This window comes from Canis lupus, chromosome 3 (assembly GCF_011100685.1).
Source record: "Canis lupus familiaris isolate Mischka breed German Shepherd chromosome 3, alternate assembly UU_Cfam_GSD_1.0, whole genome shotgun sequence".
Taxonomy (NCBI): Eukaryota; Metazoa; Chordata; class Mammalia; order Carnivora; family Canidae; genus Canis; species Canis lupus.
Window position 1 is genome coordinate 5,269,264 of NC_049224.1, and position 22,694 is coordinate 5,291,957.

Below are 22,694 nucleotides of genomic sequence, written 5' to 3' on the forward strand. Positions count from 1 at the left end.
CTATGTTGAAGAGATATCCACAACCTCTATGTTGACAGCAGCATTATTTACAATAGCCAGGCATGAAAACAAGTTAAGTGTCCATCCATGCATAATGGGTAAAGAGATTGTGAGATATACATGGATATACAATGGACATTATACCGCCATAAAAAAAAAATAGAAATCTGAAATCTGTGGCAGGAATGGGCCTTAAGCACATTAGACTAAGTGGAGTAGAACACACAAAGAGAGATACCTACTTTATAATCTCACTTATACGTGGGATCTAAAAGCAAAAAACAAAACAAAACAAAACAACTAAAAAGGAATGAAATGAAACAAAACACCAAACTCAGAAAAAGAGATCAAAGAGGCACCTGGGTGGCTCAGTCAGTTAAACGTCTACCTTCGGCTCAGATACTGATCCCAAGGTCCTGGGATTGAGCTCAGCATCTGGCTCCCTCTTCCTCTGCCTGCCACTTCCCCCTGCTTGTGCTCTCTCTCCCTCTCTTTTTCTGTCAAATAAACAAATTCTTTAAAACAAAAGAAAAAGAACAGATTTGTGGTTACCAGATGCAGTAGGTGGCGGTAGGTAGAATTGGAGGAAGGTGGTCAAAAGGTACAAACTTCCAGCTGAAAGATAAATAAATGCTAAAGATGTAATGTACAACATGATGGTAACAATTAACACTGCTCTACGGTATCTTTGAAAGTTGTTAAGAGAGTAAATCCTAAGGGTTCTTTTCAAAAGGAAAAAAAATTATTTTTTTATATCTATAAGATGATGGTTGTTAACTAAACTTCTTGTGGTATCCACTTCACAATATATTTAAATCAAATCATCGTACAGTACTCTTTAAAATTATACAATTGTTTGTGCCAATTATATCTCAATAAACCTTGGGAAAAATAAAAAAAAAAGATAATCATTTTTGTATTACTGGCTATTTTGAGTCACAATCATTGCCTTAACCTTCACCTGTTCTTTTAAACTTTCTTTCAATGGAAATGTTTTTATATAGCTACATTCACTTTTAATATGAATAGCAAAATTATTGCTAATTTGGAAGCAAACTTATTTCAGAGTTGCACATCACTGTTGTATATCTGGGCTGTTCATTTAAATAACTTCCATCTTAAAAGAACAAAAATCACTACAGGGTTTTTATTATAATGGCTCAAGAACTTGTGGTCTAAAAATTCTCAGGATATTTCCAAAGCTAGAAATTAGACCTTTTGATGACAGGTTTATACCAAATAAGAGATTATAATTCATTTACATAAGATCATCTGGGAGAGATTTTAGATGAAGTTTTTTCTTAAATAAATAAACTTCAAGTTTTTCCCCCCACAAAGGGAGATGGATGTAAATGTGACCTCTCCCTAATTTTCCCTCTTTCTCTTTTCTTCCCCTCTTCCTATTTTTCTTTCCTCCCTTCTTTTTTAGTAGGGAAATAAAGCTTCAAAGATTGATGTCATGTGAGTACAAGAAATGAGATCTCAACTTCCAGAGCCCTAAAGGATGAAAGGTTATTGCCTGAGGGGAAAATGAACTTGTCTCAGAAGGTCTTATGACCACTTAAAGGAAAAGGATATGCATAGTCTTGCTAAAGAGGTCCAGGGAAGCCTGTGTGTCTGATCATCACGATGTTGGCAAGATATCCCATATGTAGGGATGGAGGCACATGATTTACAGACATACTGCTCTGCCCTTTGCTGCGCGAAGATTTAGCAAACATGATTTGGGTTATGAATAATGCTTAATGAAAATAGCCCAGAAAGACTGGCCTTCAAGGAAACTGATTAAACAACAACAACAAAACAAACAAACAAACAAAAAAACAAAAACAAAAACAAAAACAAAAACTTAGAACAGTCATTGAAAGATGAAGGTATTATAAAAAAAATGAAGGAAATCATTAAATTCATGGGCATATGAGAAGCCATCCAGGTTGTTTCAGGACCTATTGAATTAGAGGACTCTAGCCAAGAAGTTTTATAAATTCCTAATTCTGTCTTCAAGTTACTTAATTATTTACTTCAACTATCTGCTAAATGAAAACTTAGAGAATTAAAAAAAAAAAAACACAACAATCCAAACAAAGCAACAAAAAAACTCAGAATTACCTATAAAGTGTAAAATCTGGGTGAATAAATGAAGGTTAACTCATCAAGAGCATCATCATTATTTTCTCATTTCAAAAGATCTTTAAAAGGGCATAGTGTGGCCCTTGCTGTGTTAATTTGCAAGCATAAATATTTGATAAAAGCTTAAAATGTGTATCTGGTAAAAACTCACAATAGTAATTGAAAGCTTACTTCTCTTTGAGTGCTAAGCAGATGAAGTTATGATTTGTACTGAAAAGAACCTCACATTTAGCATTTGTGATGCCTCACCTATCAATCTAAATAAATAATCATGTTACTATGTACTCTCAATGGTTTTACTCTATATACATTATGAGCCAAATCTGGCACATGTGTATATTATATAAGAGCCCTTACATAATTAGCACTACAAATACTCAATACATTCTACTGGACCTAGAAGTAAAAGGTTTCTGTATAACTTCTGATGAGAAACTTTAATTTTCTATGCCTTAGTGTCCTTATTGATTGATTTGAAAAAAATAAATAAATAAAGGTCTAGAACTAGATGTCAAAGGAGTTTTCACTTTTGTTTTTTCCCTTAGGCAATAAAGAGATATGTATGGTCAAGCATTTATCTATTAATATAGAATATTCTTTGCAATATAAAAAAGTTGATTAATTGATTTGCTTATCAAGTTTATACTTAAAGAGATATATTGTTAGTCATAATAAAGTCTGTTTATTTTTTCTCCAGCTTTTGCTTTGAGGAGTTGGTTTGTTTTATAATAAGGTATTAGGTGTTTCTGTAAAGCTGTATTAAGAATAACAAACAAAAACCGTAAAATACTAAGATTCAACAATATATAAATCCCTCTGGTTCTTTTACTTTTTGAACTATACACAATATTATAATTGACTGATCTGGTTACCTTGAATTCCGGTTTGTCCCCATTAGATTCTAAGCAATTATCTGTTTAGATGAAGTAAAGAAATAAATCATCTCCATATTATATGAGGTGTTGACATTTATTGATTTAATATTCTCTTAAAATCTTTTGGGGAAATGGTTTTTAAATTACAATAATAAGTGGACAGAAATTAATGGACCTACCCAAACTAGAGCAACATGTTGGAATGTAATTCACTGTCAAAATTTTGTGAGTGAATTTTAGTAAGGAAAATTATGGCTAAGAGGCTGTATTTGTAGGTGTCCTTTTATAACTTGCACTGCTTTCTGTGAGCCAGTGTTGAAGAATGCTGCTCTACTGAGAAACATAATTATTTCTGGCTTCACTAGAATCAAAGTCCTTCAAAAGATAATCTTTTAAAAAAGATTTTACTCCATAATTTAAGAAAGAATAAATGATTATGAATATAATAAAAGATTATCATTCAGACAACTCCACATTAATATTTAATAAGAAAATGTGTTGTAACATGCAATATAAACTTTACTAAATACATAAAAAACATAAGCATAAATCATTCGGATTACCTTTATCAATCTCCCAGACAGCTGTAAGTACACATAAATGGTGCCTGTCTACAAATACATAATTAGCCCTATTCATTTTACCCCATAGTTCTTTTCATGTTCTTTACCTTGTGTTCTATCAGCTTTCCCCAGCCATTTATCTGTTATTTATATTTCTTGTTATCTTGGGCTTTTTTGCTTATTTATCTTTACAACAGGAGTATGGTTTCTCTTTATCAATGTGCAAGTAAGGTACATGCCACTTCCCCCATATGTTTCATATTGAAGCATTTTTTAACTAAATCAAAATTTCTGTTATCTCTTTTTCAGCTTGTGCCTAACCATACTGTTTTTTTAATATAAAATTTTTTCTTCTGTTACAAGTATCTATGCAACATTGGTAAATCTCAAATCTGAGGTCAAAGAGTATAGCACCACCTCATGTTAGGCAGGCCTTAAGTGGCATTCTTGTATACCTGTATCCCTAGGATGCTTGAGTGCTCTTATGAGTTTCCTTAGCTTTGCTTTCGAAAAAAACTAAGACCTAGAAGACAGAAGTGAGTCTAAGACAAGGGTTAAAACACTGTTAGGCTCTCAATACTTCAGGCAATGAACCTTTGGCTTGAAATTTTATTTTATATTGATTAGGAAAACGATGCTTGAAACGGAGATTCTACTTCAAAATCATTGGCTTTTGTGTAATATTCTCAAGTTGACTTGTGAAAAACCTCTCTTCCCTGCCGATTGTGCCACCCCAGATGGTGTTTTGGCATTATTTACCTGTTGGGTTATTGTATTTTATTGAACAATCTTAGGGTACCTGAAAAGCAAGCAGATGAAAAAAAACTTACTTTATTTTAAAGGCATACACTAGTTTTTACACAGGGGGAAATAAAAAACCTTAATGGAAGTGTGGAAATCATTCCAAAGAAAGTAAAAACTTAACTTGGCAGGTTTGAACTGACTGAGCTAAACTGACTTTTTAGCTAGATAGTAAAGTTCAGGAAATCATTGTTGGAATTATATTGATGCCTGTTGGGACCTGGCCTTTGAATTTGTTTTGGTACAAACCTACAAAACATCTATGTAAAAAAACTGTTCTTACATTTCTAGTATATAGGTCATGACACGTAGTCATTTCCTACTGAATGTCCATCAAATGTTATCCTTTTGCATCCTTTAAGGATTTAAAGTCTTATATACCTACTGGCATACTCATTCAAAACTCCAAAAGCTCTCATCATGGTTTTTCACACTTCTGATTAACCCCTGAAGCACAGGAGAACTCACCTAACTGTATGAAGAAATGGAAAATCCACAGCAAGACAGAAACCTCATACAGAGGAAAGCACTCACTCCTACAATCTCATTTTTTTTTTTTTTTGTAGTATATGTGCTCAAACCACTAAAAAACAAGCGATATTTTTCTGTTATTTGATTGGGTAGACAAGCTTTTTGGCCTTCAGCTAGCTTACAACTCCCTAAATACGTAAGCTAACACATTTCATAAGTTACCAAAACAGAAAGAATGCCAGCAATTCTGCACAAGATATATTTGGGGGAGTACTTTTTAAGTATTGAAATGAAATTGGCACTTCAATTTTTATTATTTTATCTTATAATTTGTACCTAGAGGTCATACAATTTAAACATGATTGCTTATTGTTAGCATATGCAGTGAGGTATGCTTAAAACTTTCTAATAGAAAATTTGTGGTGACTGTAGGTTTTCTATACAGTGATAGGCAATGCTGGAGAGGTAACTTTGAAGGTGAAGGCAAGCATAAAACTCATAAAAACACCCATATTAATGACTTTAGAGTGAGCTCGATGAGTATATAATTAGATGACAAAGAAGTCAATCACCCGAATATATTCCACACTTTTAAGTTAGGTACTATAGGTAACAAGCTTAAACAGACTGGAACCCCTTTTCAAAGTTACAACAAAAAACTGCAGTGCAACATGTTTTTCATGTAATTTTAAGAGCTATCGGTAGTTTAGATCGAATATCATGAACTTATATGGAGAGTGTTAAGCAAAGTGTTGAGTCACCATGAAAAAGTTTAGTGGGCAGCCTGGGTGGTTTAGCGCCGCCTTCAGCCCAGGACCGGATCCTGGAGACCCGGGATAGAGTCCCACATGGGCTCCCTGCATGGAGCCTGCTTCTCCCTCTGCGTCTCTCTTTCTCTCTGTGTATCTTCTGTGTATCTCTCATGAATAAGTAAAAGCTTTAAGAAGAAAGAAGAAAGAAAAGAAAAGAAAAGAAGAAAAGAAAAGAAAAGAAAAGAAAAGAAAAGAAAAGAAAAGAAAAGAAAAGAAAAGAAAAGAAAGAAAAGAAAGAAAAGAAAAGAAAAGAAAGAAAAGAAAGAAAAGAAAAGAAAAAAGAAAGAAAGAAAGAAAGAAAGAAAGAAAGAAAGAAAGAAAGAAAGAAAGAAAGAAAGAAAAAAAGTTTAGCAAGGCCAATAACAGGAGGACCATTGTTGTGTTAAGGGAGGGAGAAATAGAGGAGAGAGAGAGAATTTCTCATTGAAAATGTCTTTGTAAACCCCAACTCTGTGCTACTTTAGAATTTTGAATCATCCTATAAATTCAATCATCTTTAAAAGGTGATCAGGTGAAAAAAGTTATGGAAAATTCCTGGTCAGGTTTTGTTTTGGCTTTTGTTTTTTTCTTCCTAGTCAGGCTGTGAATGATTGCAGTTCAGATAAATTGGTGAGCCATCATGAGAACTAAGCATCTTGTAATCTCGGAGTTGGAAATAAATGGTACACAGCCATTATTACTCAGTATAGGTTTGAGTTAGAATAAGAAATTCTTGGGACACCTGGGTGGCTCAGCAGTTTAGCGCCTGCCTTCAGCCCAGGGCATGATCCTGGGGTCCTGGGATCGAGTCCCACCTGGGACACCTGGGGAGCCTGCCTCTCCCTCTGCCTGTGTCTCTGCCTCTCTCCCTGTCTCTCATGAATAAATAAATAAAATCTTAAAAAAAAAAAAAAGAAATTCTTGATCATACAAATTTTGGGTGGGGGGCAAACAACAAAGAATAGAAATATGCAAACATCGGGATCCCTGGGTGGCGCAGCGGTTTGGCGCCTGCCTTTGGCCCAGGGCGCGATCCTGGAGACGCGGGATCGAATCCCACGTCAGGCTCCCGGTGCATGGAGCCTGCTTCTCCCTCTGCCTGTGTCTCTGCCTCTCTCTCTCTCTCTCTCTCTCTCTCTGTGACTATCATAAATAAATAAAATCTTTAAAAAAATATGCAAACATCAAAATTAGGACTTTGATGGACTTTACTAGATACCATTCTTTGCTGTATAGCTTTGTTGAAATTTTATTAGATCAGAATAGAATTTGTTCTATGAGGACCTGTAATTTACACGACTTGTTTCCCTTTCCCATTTGTCTTAATGGTTCTGGTTGGATTTTTGGCAAACAGTAGATACTTTGTTAATTAATCAATCAAGTAATCAATCAATGAAGTATATATCAAGTTTTAGTGGCTATTTTGTTTTTCATTTTTTTCATAAGAGGAACATTGTAAATTATTTGACTCTCTCCTTTTTCTTCCTGCCACTCTTTCCACATTTAGTTTAAGAGACAGCTTAACTAGTTGAATGGCTCAGCCTATAATAAAATCAAAGACCCACTTGTACTTCTCTTCAAATTTCCTCCCAGAAAATATTTAGTAAGGGCTTATTAATTGTATCTGTGTTCAAGGATGGAATATACCATTTATAAGAAAGATCGTGTTCTTGCCTTTTATGGAGCTTATATTTCAATGGGGAAAAATATGAAACACAAATTACATAATATCAGATAAATAAAACAGGAAGACAGAATACAAAATAAGAGTCACTTTTAGACAGAATAATCAAGGCAGGCCTCCATGCAGCATCAATGTATATAGTATAAAATATTTCAGGAAAGTGAAATGGTAAATACAAACATTCTGATGCAAGGAAAACCCTTGTGAAATTGAGGATTAGAAAGAAGTCTATTGTGGGTGTAGGTATGGGCTATGATTGAGGGGGAGACTGTTTATTCTGATTGTGATGGGAGCCACTGGAAGTTTTGAACAGAAAGCGATCTAACCTATCTAAGTATCAGGATGACCATATTGACTGCTTTGTGAAAAAACTGACTCAAGAGACCAGAAAACGAATACAGCAAGAATATTAAGAAGGCTATCACAGTCTATGATTGCTTCCACCAGGTCAGAATGAAAATAGTGAAAGCAGTCGGAATTCAGCATTTATGCCAAGGTAGGGCCTTTTAGGACTTGCTGTGGGCAGGATGAAGGGCATAAGGGAAGGAGAGGAGTCACATGTCTCTTCATATTTTGGCTTAAAATAACCTATGATGATGGCCCCCTTTATCCAGGTGGGAGAAAACAGAGGTAGAGAACTGAGGATTCTGTTTAAGTATATTAATTTTGACTAAATTTAAGTGGTATTAAATAACCAATTAGAAATATCAAACATATGGTAGAGTCTGAGTTTGAAACCACAGAGGGAATGGAATTAGATGTATAAAGGGGAAGTTTTCAGACAATAAATAACATTAGATGGCAGCCATACACCACTGGGTCTTGGGGTCTTCTTCCTCACCTTAATCTCCATAAAATATTAGAAGTTTACTCAACACAAAGTTGCCAGTTATGTCCCTTTTTTGTTTCTTGGAGTGAAAACTTGATTTTCCTTCTGCTTCCACTTGCTATAACTGTTGGTCACAAGTGGCCCCTCGGGTTTTGATGCTATCATATCTACTACTTCAATGATTCTACTAAAGGTTTTAAAGGGAAGGAGTTATGGAAAGAGGAAGTCTTCTCATATTTACTTTCAGCTAAAACTTCTCAAATCTGTACTATGTATACAATTCAGCAGGAGAAAACTCTAAAATGCAGAATATGATTTAGTAACTCATCTAAGAGTTTGAGTTTCTAGGATATGGGCCACACTTTGAATAACATGGCACTGCATCACCAGAACCATGGGCTACTGACATTTCTTATATTAGCTACTTAGTTCATGCTGACACACTCAGCTGTTCATCACGCCTACGGCTCAGGATGGCTGGTCATGAGGAATATATAGCTTAAGTCAAAGACAAGTCAGAATCATGCATCCCCCCCAAATATTTCATTCTAGATTTTGAGTCTAGATCATCAATTCTGATTGTCTCTTACCTTAAGATGAGGTTCTGGGAGATGAAAGCTATAGGTAGGCTAGGGGGCTTGGGAAACTGTAATAATAAGCCTTACTGAAATTGCCCTAGTCCATCAGAGAGGGTCCAATAGCATTGAAAGCGTTTGAATCTCAATCATTTTGCTCAAGGAGGATATTCCTCAGAACAAGGTATTTGGGTAAGGGGCAACTTCTGCTCATGCATAAGAAAAGACTAGTTTCTATACTCCTCACAGTATCATCAGTGCCTACAAGACTCTCTTTGCCTACAGCGTTTGCCTTGCCTTGACATGGATTATCCTTGATATCTCAAAGTTTTAAGACAATTCTACATAAAATCAAAACTATAGAATCAGTTGTGAAACTCCTTGTTTTCATCAATCTTCCCATTAGTCTTATGCTAAAAATGATACCAGTTTTGACTAGTAAATAATTGATTCCTTGATGTCCTCAGACATGACTGTGGACAAGCACAGCCCTTAATATAATAAGGTAATGGGACGCCTGGGTGGCTCAGCGGTGGGGTGTCTGCTTTTGGCTCAGGGCATGATCCTGGAGTCCCAGGATGATGAGTCTCACATCGAGCCCCTGCAGGGAGTTTGCTTCTCCCTCTGCCTGTGTCTCTGCCCACCCCCATCCCTCATGAATAAGTAAATAAAATCCTTCAAAAAATATATAGCAAGGTAAGGATTAACAATAAAATCAAAGTACATTTTCTTGAGCACTGTATAAAGACAACAGATTTAAAAGCTAATAACTGTTTGACACTGCAGACATTATTCTCAAACAGGCAAGTCTAATATTATAGCCAGGGTGTTTTTCTGTAAAAGATGAGATGTCTCAATCATCATTGCACCTGGAAGAAAGCTAACATACAAAATGTACACTCACAAAATATTGATATCAAATGTACTGACTAATCAGGTTCCTTGGTACTCTTTAAAAGAGTAAGGTAAGTAAGTACTTTCTCTCATTGCAGTATTATTTCAGAAACCTTAAAATGGAAATAACAGTAAACAAGGAAAGGTATTTTATTAAGCATTCTCCTCAGAAGGTAACTGTTTTCAATATTATTGTTCCTTTGTTAGGAAACAACATTTTACAAAAATCTTGCCTTCTTTGGCTTTGTCCATCTGCACTCTCATCAGGCCATTCTAATGCACCAGAGATTCCAAGGAACACATGACTACAGGCAAGGGATGTAGACATGTTTAAGTGTTTCATTCCTGGTGCGACAACAGTTCAGCTAAAATACCCATTTGTTGGCAGCCTGGGTGGCTTAGCGGTTTAGCTCAGGGTGTGATCCTGGAGATCCGGGATCAAGTCCTGTGTCAGGTTCCCTGCGTGGAGCCTGCTTCTCCCTCTGCCTGTGTCTCTGTCTCTCTCTCTCTCTCTCTGTCTCTGTGTCTTTTATGAATAAATAAATAAAATCTTAAAAAAATAATAAAATAAAATACCCATTTGTTGTTACACATCATTACTAAAATGAATGTTTTAACCTAGTCACATAGGGTTATCTTAATTGACTAGATGTTTAAATTTTATTTTCTTTGTCTTTTGAAATAACTTTAATAAATATTTTCTTGCATTTTCAGCTGCCTTGCAGCTGCTTCCCTAGTTTGGTTCAAACCATCTCAGATATCATTTTTTTTAGAATTACTTCTACCTCTACTGTATGAGGTTATGGAGAGTCTTTAATTCAGAATATTTTCATTTTTTCCTTAGTAAAAGAGTGAATTTGTAACATATAAACAAATTGGACATTTTCTTCTAGTATTTTACAGTAAGAATGGAGTACAAAAAGAAAATAATTTATATACTTTTATTCCAGGAAAACTGTTTTGATGAAAACCTTGAATGGTTCTTACCAGAGACATATTTTATACTTCCTAAGCCTTATTATTCATTATTACTTGTATTATTTATGTCCCTTCATATCTTTCAAATAAATTTCTTTTTTTAATCTAGGTATTCAGATTTGCTTTACAAATTCCATAGACATTGAAATTTGGAAATGTGAAGCCTTTTTTATGCAAAAAAATTTTAAGTATCACTTGTTTTGATAAAGAGAAGTTGGATGTTGAAGTATATTCACAAAAAATATTCCAAGAATAACAATATTTTACAAAGTCACTGTGTAAGAGAACTAGTAACTAAGCCAATCTTGGTAACTGGGTTCATGTTAAAATATTGCTAGAGGGAAGTTATTATTGACACAACATAACAAGGTCAATTCCAGCTCACTTAAACTATCATTTATGAGAAAAACTGACAATAGCATAGTATCTAAAGAAAAAAACTACCTAAAAATTCAAAAACATAAAAATCTATTTAACATTTTAGTATATATAGTAATAGTAAATTACTTGGTAATATAATTTTCATTATTATAGCTCTTTTACCCACACATGTAAATTCTGAATGGCATACTCCTTCAGTGCAGTGCTTCATGTTAACAAATGTTCTTTATTAGTACATTTCAAAAAAAAAATAGCTCTGATAACTTCTATAGACTATTCAGGGCTAGTCCTTGAGCTATATACTCTATCAACAGGTATTCTAGAATACACTTTCCCACAATTTTTTTAGTACAGTTGACATAAACTCTATCTGAATATCCTGCATATTCTTTTATACTAGAAATCCATTTCAGGAACCTTCATGATGTGAAGCCACTTTAATGCTCTTGTGGATCTTACTAAAGCATGTCCTTAATACTCTTACAACTTTCAAGTGCACACGTATCTATCTCTGCTTTCAATTTTTATGTTATTTGCTTCAAAATAAAATGAATGCCTTCAGCATACAAATCCAGGTAACATCTGACTGGCAAAAAACTCTTCAGTATATAATAAAAGTATTCTTTTAATTACAAAGCTTATGCTTTGGGAAACATTCATCTCATCAATATTGTCAAACCTATTAGTATAGTATTATTTGCAATATTCCTTTACAATTTTTATTATTGGAAATAATAATTTTTTTTTACACCTACAGGGTCTTCAATGATATCTCCTGGTTCATTTCTGATATAGTATTTTTTGTCATTTCTTTTTTTGTCAGTGTTGATGGAGGTTTGCCAATTCTATTAGTATTTACAAAGAAATGGCTCTTTTGTTGATCTCCTCTATTGTTTTTCTGTTTTTAAACTCATTGATTTCTGTTCTTGATTGGGTCTTTATCCTTTCATTGGGTTTTTTGCTTTTTTTTTTTTTCGAGGTCTTGAGGTGGGAGCTCAGATTATTCATTTTAGAAGTTTCATCTTTTCTAATATATGGATTCAGTGCTATACGTTTCTCTCAGCACTACCTTAGTTACGTCCCACAAGTTTCCATTGAGATGTCTTTAACCCAAAAATTACCCAAAGGGTTATTTAATAGTTTGTTGTTTAGCTTTCAAATATTTGGTGGTTTTCCACTTACCTTCATGTTACTGAATTCTAGTATGACTCTATTGGATTTAAAGAACACACTATTTTTGATTGCAGTTTTCTAGATTTTCTAGTATTTGTTCTATGACCAGGATATGATCTGCATTGGCATATGTTCCCTGAATGCTTTAAAAAAAAATCATGTATTGTCCTGCCATTGAATTGTGTATTCTAAAAATGTTGGTTAGATTCTATCAGTTGAGGGTGTTTTAAGTTCTGATTCTTGCTGATTTTCTATCTAGTTGTTCTGTCAGTTATCTGGAGAGGGTATTAAAATCTCCAATTATAAATGTGATTTTGTCTATTCTCCTTTCAATTCTATTAGTTTTTATTTCACACATTTTGCAGCTCTATCATACACAAATTATATTGCCAGGTCTTCTTGATGTATTTACCCTTTTATTATATCATGTTATTCTGTGACTCTGGTAATTGTCTATGCTAAGAAGTCAATGATATCTTTTGTTAATACAGCCACGCCTGCTTTCTTTGGTTGATGTTTACATAATATAAATTTTAATACTCCTATACTTTTAACCTGCCTATATTATATTTAAAATGTCTTCAACATAAAAATCCTAGAAGATAGAACAGGCAGTAACATCTCCGACATCAGCTGTAGCAAAATTCTTTCTAGATATTCCTACCAAGGCAAGGGAAATAAAAACAAAAATAATACTAGGACTACTTCAAAATAAAAAGCTTCTGCACAGTGAAGGAAACAATCAACAAAACTAAAAGGCAATCTACTGAATGAGAGAAGATATTTGCAAATGACGTATCCGGTAAAATGTCAGTATCCAAAATATATAAAGAACTCATATAACACCCCAAAAATGAATTAATCCCATTAAAAAATGGGCAGAAGAAATGTACAGACGTTTCTCCAAAGAATACATACAAATAACTAACAGACACATGAAAAGATGTATAATGTCATTCACCATTAGGGAAGGGCACATCAAAACCACAATGAGCCATCACCTCACAATTGTCAGAATGGCTAAAACCAAAAGCATAGAAACAAATGTTGGTGAGGATGTAGAGAAAAAAGAACCCTCCTGTACTGTTGGTGGGAATGCAAACTGGTACACCCATTCTGGAAGACAATATGGAGGTTCCTCAAAAAAAAAAAAAAAATAGAACTACCCTATAACCCAGTAATTGCACTACTGGGTATTTACCCCAAAGATACAAAAACACTAATTCAAAGGGATATGTGCTCCTCTATGTTTATTGTAGCATTATTTACAATAGCCAAATTATAGAAGCAACCCAGTGTTCATTGATGGATGAGTAGATAACGAAGTGTTTACACACACACACACACACACACATGCACACACACACATACTGGAATATTATTCATAAGCAAGAATGAAATCTTTCCATTTCCAATGACATGGATGGAGGTAGAGTATAATTCTAAGCAAAATAAGTCAGAGAAAAACAGATTCCATATGATTTCTCTCATATGTGGAATTTAAGAAACAAAACAAATGAACAAAAGAAAGATGACAGAGAAAGAGAAATCAAGAAACAGACTCTTAACTATAAAGAAGAAACTGATGGTTATTGGAGGTGAGCTGGACAGGGGGATGGGTGAAGGAGATTAACGTGTGCACTTGTGTAATGAGCACTGGCTGATGTATGGAATTGTCGAATCACTATATTGTACACCTAAAACTAAATATAACACTGTACATTAAACACAATGGAATTAAAACAAGACAACATAAATAAAAATAAAATGAACTTCCACAGACAGCATATACTTGAGTTCACATTTTTTATTTCATTATGCTACTATCTCTCATTTAATTGGTATACTTAGGCAAGTTACATTTATTAGAATTATCAATATGGTAAGGTTTAAGTTTTACTGTTTTTTAAGGTTGTAGTTATATTTGTTCTGTCATTTCTATGTATCCTTTCTCTTGCCTTCAGAGGTTACTGGAACATGTTTAGATTTTATCTATAATATTTTTGAGCATATCTCTTTGAATATCTTTATTAGTCATTTCCTCTAAGAATTTTATTATATATACATAACATCACATTCTTTTAATACTAGCATTTTGCCCATTTGAGTAAAATATAGAAACATTACTTACCTTCTCTATTATATTTTCATGTTTACTGACTCCTTCCTATGTGCCCTCCATTCTGCTGTCTCACTTTTTTATTTTAGTAATTTTATTTTAAATTCTAAAATTTCCATTTGATTCTTCTTTACATATATATATATATATATATATATATATATATATATATATATATTGCTGAGAGTTAAAAAATCTTTTTGTTTCACAGGTCTGTGTAATGGTTTGTTGAACTCTTTTTCTGAAAACTACTTTTAAAGCCTTTTCAGATAATTTTAATATCTTTCATCTCGGTGCTGGCATCTATTGATTGTCTTTTTCATTCAGTTTAAGTTCTTCATGGTTCTTGGTACAAGTGATTTTTATTTAAACCTGGAGAGTGTCTTGTTAAGAATTTAATTTTCATCTGACTGATGACTAATAAGATTGAGTATCTTTTCATGTATTTGCTGAAATTTGGATATTCACCTTTGAGAAGTATTTATGCAAGTTTCCCCGCTAAGGATTTTTTACCATAATTGGATGTTGAAAATCTTCAAAAAACCTTTTTCAGTATCTACTAAAATTACCCAACCCTTGTTTTTCTTCTTTATTCTGTAATGGAGTCATTTAGATTGACTTATTTTCAACAATTAATAATTACTGCATTCCTTTCAATAAAATACTTATTTGTAATCAATTTTTCTTTAATAGATGGCTGTATTTAATTAGCTAACATTTTCAGTAGGATTACTGCCATTTTCTTTCATTGCAATGTCTTTTGTAATTATCTGTGTTGTTAGCTTTGGATATCAAAAGTATTCTGGGAAAATTTGTCTTCTATTTCATGACTATGTTTACGTTTGGAAACATTACTTTGATTATGTTCGGGAGAATCAAGTAAGAAGCCATCTAGATTTGATGTTTTTATGTGAGATTTTTATTTATGGTTTCTTCAATTCATAAAGAGATACTTTGATTTCCAATTTTGTGTGTGCCATTCCCTCTAATGTTTTCATCAAAACTTTTCAAACATAAAGAAAAGTCAAAAGTCTTGTACAGTGAGTACCTACATAACCACCACTTAGACTATAGGAAATATTTTGTTCTGTGTGCTTCCTAGCATATTATTCCATGCATTCAGCTTGCATGCATCCTTCAATCTATCTTATTCTTTTATTCATTTCAATTAAGTTGCATATTTCCACAGACTTCAGCCTTAAAAATTTCAACAAATACCACTGCCATCTACTCTGATACTTGTTTATGATTTTTAAGTAAAAGTCACATAGATTGAAAAGTACAGGTCTTAAGTGTACATGTAATAACTTGATATATACCTGTAGCAAACGTCTTTCAAAATATGTAACATTTTGGCCATCCTAGAGAGGTTTTGTTGTTGTTGTTTGTTTTTAAAGATTTTCTTTATTTATTCATGAGAGACACTCAGAGAGAGGCAGAAACACAGGCAGAGGGAGAAGCAGGCTCCCTGCAGAGAGCCCAGTGTGGGACTCCATCCCAGGACCCCGGGATCACAACCTGAGCCAAAGGCAGACGCTCAACCACTGAGCCACCCAGGTGTCCCCATTTTAGAAAGTTCTCATGCCAGTCTACACACCAGAGGAAAAGAGTTCCCTGATTTTTTTCCTTCCCTATATTTGTTCTGTATCTTCTGAAATGTCACATAAACGTAGTTACACAGGTTGTGCTCATTTGTGTGGTGCTTTTGTTTTACTAACATGTTTTTTGAGATTCATCCATGGCTTTGCATGCAATAATAAATAATAGTGCATTGCTTTTTATCAGCAAGTGGTTTCCCATCCTATGAACATGTCACAGTTTGTTATATATTGTTGGTTAAAAAATAAACTAGTTTTTTTTTTTTCCACCTTTGGTTACTATAAACAAAACTGACTTGATTGATTTTTATCTTGTAGTCTACTTTATCTGTAATTAAGTCACTGTAATCATCTTAAGCTTAAAGTATGTCCAGGCATAGAAACCTTTCCAGATTCTGCCTATCCTTAGTTTCTCTCCAATGGATTCCTGTAGTTGACGTTTACATTTTATCCAAAGTTTATATGTGTTAGCTGCAGAATTGTTCCGAAAGGAAGAATTAGTAAACAGTTCTCTGTCCAAACTACTCAAATCTGTCATTGTTGTACAAAAACAGCCACAGAAAATAAAGGAATGGTCATAGCTGTGCTCTAATAAATGTCTGCATAAAAAAAGCTAACATTGATTTGGGCCCACAAGACACATGATAAATCCTTTCTGGGGGTCTGCAGATAGATGAAACATAATCTTTTAATAGCATCTTTTTGTATTGGGTACTTGGTCAGTTTTAGTAAGGGTATAGCTAGACCAACTGAGATCTTTAAAATTTAATTCTCTTCTATCTCTCCCACTTCTGAATGGCCTTTGTCCTGAGGCTAGCAGGGACAGGGTCAAGGGTTAACACTGTTGGAGATAAATCAAGTAGTGGGTTGTCAATATGCGCAACCATTTGGTTGTCAATGTACACAACCATTAATTATAGCCCAGGTATTATTATCCTGAGAGTTCCAAAAAGAAGCTGCCTCATCCATACTTTAATAATGGTATCAAATTTACAAAACCGGTCTTGGACAGATTCTTGGAGTGAAATCAATAACTGGTAAGTTTAGTGAGAGGATCCAGAGAGTGCCTTAGCAAATAAGAAGTGGTTGAGGCAAACGTACAGTTGGAGAGGTATCTGAAATTCCAACAATTGAAATTCTATTCTTACCCTAAGGAAGGAGATGGAATGGTAATAGGGTTAACGACAGAATCAAATAAAAAAAGAGCATTGTTTTGGCAATTATGCGGACACATCCATCCTGCTTATGTTGAGGACAATAATGATAGAGAAATACCATTTTGTCACACAGGAACTGTCATTTGTCCCTTTGAATTCTATTTTTTTGTGCGTAAACAACATATTTTTTTCTTCTTTTTTGTAAAATACGGACAAGTGTTTTTGTTTAGACTAGTAAGAGAAGACTTATTATTTATGGGTTTTTCCAACTGCTTACCCTAGAAGCTATGAATTTGGTCTGCAATTTTTTTTTTTTTTTCTGAGCAAAGTTTGTAAAGTGTTCAGTAAGTTCTTATAATTCTGAGAGGGTCCTGCTTGCTTTCTAATCTTTGGTTTTCTAACGAAATCTATGACTTCAGGATTAAGACTTTAATAAAAAATGTTAGTAAGACAATTAGGACAGTTGTGATGTCCTCTCCTTGAGAGACAACAGAATTTCCTCTTAAGATAGTAATAATAGCATCTAAAAAGTCTAAGATGATTTTTTCTACTTATAAAACTGGGGTTTTTAAAGTATGTATTGTATTTATATTTTAGAACACTTTCATATTTGAAAAAATTAATATACTACAGTTCCCATATATTTTGCACCCATTTCCATATTAAGAACATCTGACATTAATATGGTATACTATTAATTAACAAACCAATATTGATACATTGTGGATTAAATAAATTTTGCACTGTATTTAGATTTTAATTTTTACTTAATGTATTCTTCTGTTGTAGAATCTCATCCAGGGTCCCCCATGTCTCTTTAGCCTCCTTTCTGTTATTTTTTGGACTTTCCTTGTTTTTTTTATTAACTTGGCAGTTTTGAAGTTTATTGATCATTTTGTAAAATGCCTCTTTACCGGAATTTCCTAATTTTTTTCCCTCAGGAATAAACTGGAGTTACGGGTTTTAGTTTTGGGGGAGGACCACCACAGGAAAAGTATGATTTTTTACCACATCTTTTACGGACACATACCATCAACATAGTTTTTCACTTTTGATGTTGACCTTAACTGCCTAGCTGAGGTCATGTTTGTCATGTTTCTCCACCATAAAGTTACTCTTTCCCTCTTTCCAAACTATACTCTTTGGAAGGAAGTCATTTTGTGCAGCCTACACTTGAGGAATGAGGAGTTATATTCCTCTTTATAAAGATCAAGTATCTATATAACTTATTTAGAAGTCTTCTTATAAGAGATTTTTCTCTCTTCCCAAATTTATTTATTCAATCAGTTATTTATATAAGTACAGACACATGGATCTTTATTTTATACTTTGGATTATAATGCAATACTACTTTATTTTCTTGCTCAAATTATTCCAGTTTTGGCTACTGGGAATTCTATTAGTTCCCCATCATCATCATACCTCATCAAAGTGTATATATGTGTGTTTTTAGTTATCTTCTATTCTTTGGCAATACAAAATGATTCAGGCTCATCTTGTATATGTTCTATTCCAATCCTTAAGTCAGCCACTTGTCCAGGGAGTTCTGCTTTTTGTTTTCATTTTAAATTAGAGACTGGTAAGACATTAAGATCTAAGAGCCAGAACTGGATTATTTGCTAACCATTTCTGAAGATTTTATTTATTTTTTTAAGAGAGAAAAGCAGAGATAGGGAGCAAGAGCATAAGTGAGGAGGAGAGGGAGAAGCAGGCTTCCCGCTGAGCAGGGACCCTCCCCCATATACCTCCCCACCCCACCCCACCCGCCCCAGTGCAGGACTCCATCCCAGGACCCTGGGTTCATGACCTGAGCTGAAGGCCTACCTGGGAACCCTTAACTAATCATTTTTGATAGGAAAGCCCTTGGGAAAATTATTAGTCTACTGAAAGTTATCCAAAATAACCACTAAAGTCATTAATTGTCCTCAGTAAAGTCCCACCAGAGTTTCAAATATTTAGTTATATTCATATTACAGCATTTGTACACACAAGGTGGACAACAAATTAGTTTCATTGAGTGAGAAATCCATATACAAATGATAATAAACAATGAAAAATAATAGATAAGAATCCCAGCACTACACCCTACCTTACTGAGTGCCTTGGGCAAACAGATTCTAATCAAGAGGCTAAGTCAAGGTCAGAAAAGATAGACAGTAAAAGCATAAACAGCACTAAAAGAATAGGCATGTTCATCATAAGTACAAACTACTCAACCTTCCAGGCTCTGGGATTCCAGAAAGGCAGACATTATGAGGTCCTGTTGTATCCTACCCAGGAAGTGACCAGGACTGAGTGTGATCTGAGTGGCAATACCAAAAATGGCAGAAGACTATAACCTCAGCACCATTATAGACAGCCTTCATTTGAAAATGCTAAAGCAGGGTATTTTTTGTTAAGAAAAAGGGCAGGGGTGCCTGGATGGCTCAGGGCATGGTCCCAGGGTCTGGGATCAAGCCCCACATGGGACTCTCTGCTCAATGGGAAGCCTGCTTCTCCCTCTCCCTCTGCCCACTGCTCTGCCTACTTGTGCTAGCTCTCTTTCTCTGTCAAATAAATAAATAAGCAAACAAACAAATAAATAATTTTTTTAAAAAAGAAAAAGGGTAGGGTTTTGTAGTGCTTTGAAGAGTAATAAAATGAAGTAAGTTTAGGAAAGGAAACTTAGTTATAAGCATTTCTTGGAACAGGGAGAGACTGTTCTTGCAGTTTATCAGCTGATGGCTAGGCAATTTTGATTCAGCTGAAATGACACAATGAGGGTTATGTGCTAATGATGTCACATAAGGTCTACCATGATGTTTGGGAGGAACAGTTTTGGAAGCTGAGAACATAGTGGGAAATTTTTAGTCCAAGTTTCTCATGCATGATTATAATAAACAACGTGCTCTTCAACTTCAAGGAAATGTAAGTATTATACCCTCTCACATGTATTATTTTTATTAATTTTAATGTTTTAAATAAATATAGCAAGAAAACTGCATGACAGGATTATGTACTTTTACTATATACCTTTCAGAATGCCTCCTTGAACGTATTAGGGAGAGTTAATATTTTGAGAGAAAATGCTGATGCTGAGCACTAATAACTAAATATTAGTAGGTAAAATATCTTTAGGTATAATGGCTAACTGTCTACCTACTTGCTAATTCGGTGTGATTTTCTGATCCCATGTTTAGTTTTACCAAGAGTTTCTACCTTGGAACTTAGTCAAGGAGTATAATACATTCTTCATTCAAATATAATATGGTAGAGGAAAGTGAGAGGAAAATTTGTCAGCCTGACTTTCTGCAGAGACAGTTGGAGGATTATGTAGAAAAGTATGCTTCATTCAGACTGCATGACCCTTCTCTCAATGAGCTGTACCCTAGACATGGAATTGTTGCTCTTCTAAATGGATGATAAACTCTAGCCTCAAAAGTTTATATAATTTTCTTATGCCTCTGCAGGCACTAAGCCATAATTCCTGATTTCATACCATGCATACAACCATCAGTCTCTGTGTTTACAGGCACACACAGAGGGCTTATTTGTTTATTTTTAGATGTAGTGCCCCTTTGAGTATGAATGTGTATAAACATGAATCAGAAAAAAAAGAGTGTAGCAGAATACTAGAGGGCAATATTTAATTTTGCTTTAAAAATGAGCTCTCACCTATTTCTCATGTGTTGAAAATGAAGCTTGTAATTTCCCAAAGGTGTGCAGTGGGAAATAGATAATATTTGGAAATTCATCAGTGGGCTTTTTCTTATAATGAAAAATGTGGACATGAAAAGATTGTTCCTGATAGCCATGGCAACATTTAGGAAAATATGGAAAGAGATCTTAATAGTAAACTGAACATAAACAAATATACCATTAAAAATTCAATAAGTTCATTTCTCTCTCAGTTTCCAGTGTGACAGAAACATGGAAATACATATATAATAAGTGAATCAAAGGGACAGTGGCTGCATTTTCCCCCTCAGCTCCTAGCACTGTGGGCTCAGTTTTACTTCTTAAGTAAAGAAAAGGGCATCAAAAGACAAGAATGAAAAAAATAAAGGCAAACAACAGTGGCTTTTGAAGAACTCTAATCAGATATGTTCTCCTTTGTGAATGTCTTTATTTATTTAGTAGGAAACTTCTGTCTGGACACTAGGACATTTATTATTTACCATTATTTTCCACTGTGCCTTATTACTTCAGTTGGAAGTGGCATCCAAAAAAATTAGAAAATAAATTTGTTGAAATGATTAAAAACAGTAAGCAAGTATAGACAATTTCACTTTGAAAATTTAACAAAAAACCTATTTCTATTTTATTTAGGCTACTATGTAGCTACTTGCCAATATCTTTTATGTACTTATTTATCAAGAGTAATTTGCCTCATTACCTTATCTTTTTAATATCCCTTTTTGTAGAGAATTTGGAATTCTTTTTATCTTTACAAATTTGAAATTGCTAACAATAACACATAATAATTAATTATGTATAAAATACTCTGTATTTTCATAGGTTATGCATATATGTTTTATTTTACTGTTCTTGCAGTGATTCTGTGTTGCTATTTAAAATGAAAAAAATTACATAGCAACATAAAAAGTAGAACAGACTCAAGATATTCTATAATTTAATTCATTTTTCTTTTTCTCCTGAAAATAAATCTGTCACATGGCTAAATTATGGCTCAAGTAGTAGATGAGTCATTCCACATATAAAGATTAGACAGTTTTACTGAACTGAGATTCAGAGAAGGAAGAGAGACAAAGCACAGACTGGAAGCTTGATGAACTAGACTGTAGTAGGTAAAGACATGGTGAAAGATGATTCGAATAAACACCCTTACTGCAGATGACTGGGATCTAGAATTCTAGCAAAATTAGATCAAACACACTGTGAAGCTATAGACAGCTATTTTTAAATAGCTCTTGAAGACTGGAACATGGTTAAGGGTCAGAAAGAAAACTCTAGGCTTAGCTTATCAATTTGGGAATTTGGAAGGAAAACATCATTGGATAATTTTACATTGTCTTAAGAGTGAAGTACTCTTAATAACTACCATAACTTTACGAGGTATAAGACCTACTTTTACCACTTATATTCAGGACAGGGAAACTTCTTAAAATCAAAAATAAGACTAGACATTCATCTTGATCTCATTGTATCTTTAGATTTCCTCCCTTATGGCATGATAACGACTTCATAATATACAAAATAGACCACACAGCTATCCAGAATGCATACAGTAGCTTAATAATAATATAAGAATCACAATGTTGGTAAATTGACTTTATTTTCCTCCTGGAATTAATAAAGAATTCATCTGGGATCCCTGGGTGGCGCAGCGGTTTGGCGTCTGCCTTTGGCCCAGGGCGCGATCCTGGAGACCCGGGATCGAATCCCACGTCGGGCTCCCGGTGCATGGACCCTGCTTCTCCCTCTGCCTGTGTCTCTGCCTCTCTCTCTCTCACTGTGTGCCTATCATAAATAAATAAAAATTAAAAAAATGTTTAAAATATAAAATAAATAAATAAATAAATAAAGAATTCATCTATGTAACTTAGTGACTCCAAATCCTTGATGCTCCCTCTAAGGCACAGGAATGGTATTTAATTAAAAGTGAGTTCCTAAAAGGAATGTAAATTCTTCTTACCTCATATTCAAATCTTTTTGACTCATTCCATAATTGGCTT

The 22,694-nt window shown here is 34.1% G+C and overlaps 2 long non-coding RNA genes across 9 annotated transcripts in view; one reads left to right on the plus strand and one right to left on the minus strand.

The window, feature by feature from the left end:
• Positions 1 to 22,694, plus strand: part of LOC102156725 — an 87,877-nt gene that overhangs the window by 23,850 nt on the left and 41,333 nt on the right. The gene's annotated exons all lie outside the window — the stretch shown is intronic.
• The window catches only part of LOC111095076, a 48,010-nt gene continuing 47,591 nt past the window's right edge, over positions 22,276 to 22,694 (minus strand). For all 4 annotated transcript variants that reach the window (XR_005356562.1, XR_005356561.1, XR_005356563.1 and 1 more), the window contains one exon: positions 22,276 to 22,479. This is a non-coding gene — a long non-coding RNA (uncharacterized LOC111095076). The remainder of the gene's footprint in view (positions 22,480 to 22,694) is intronic.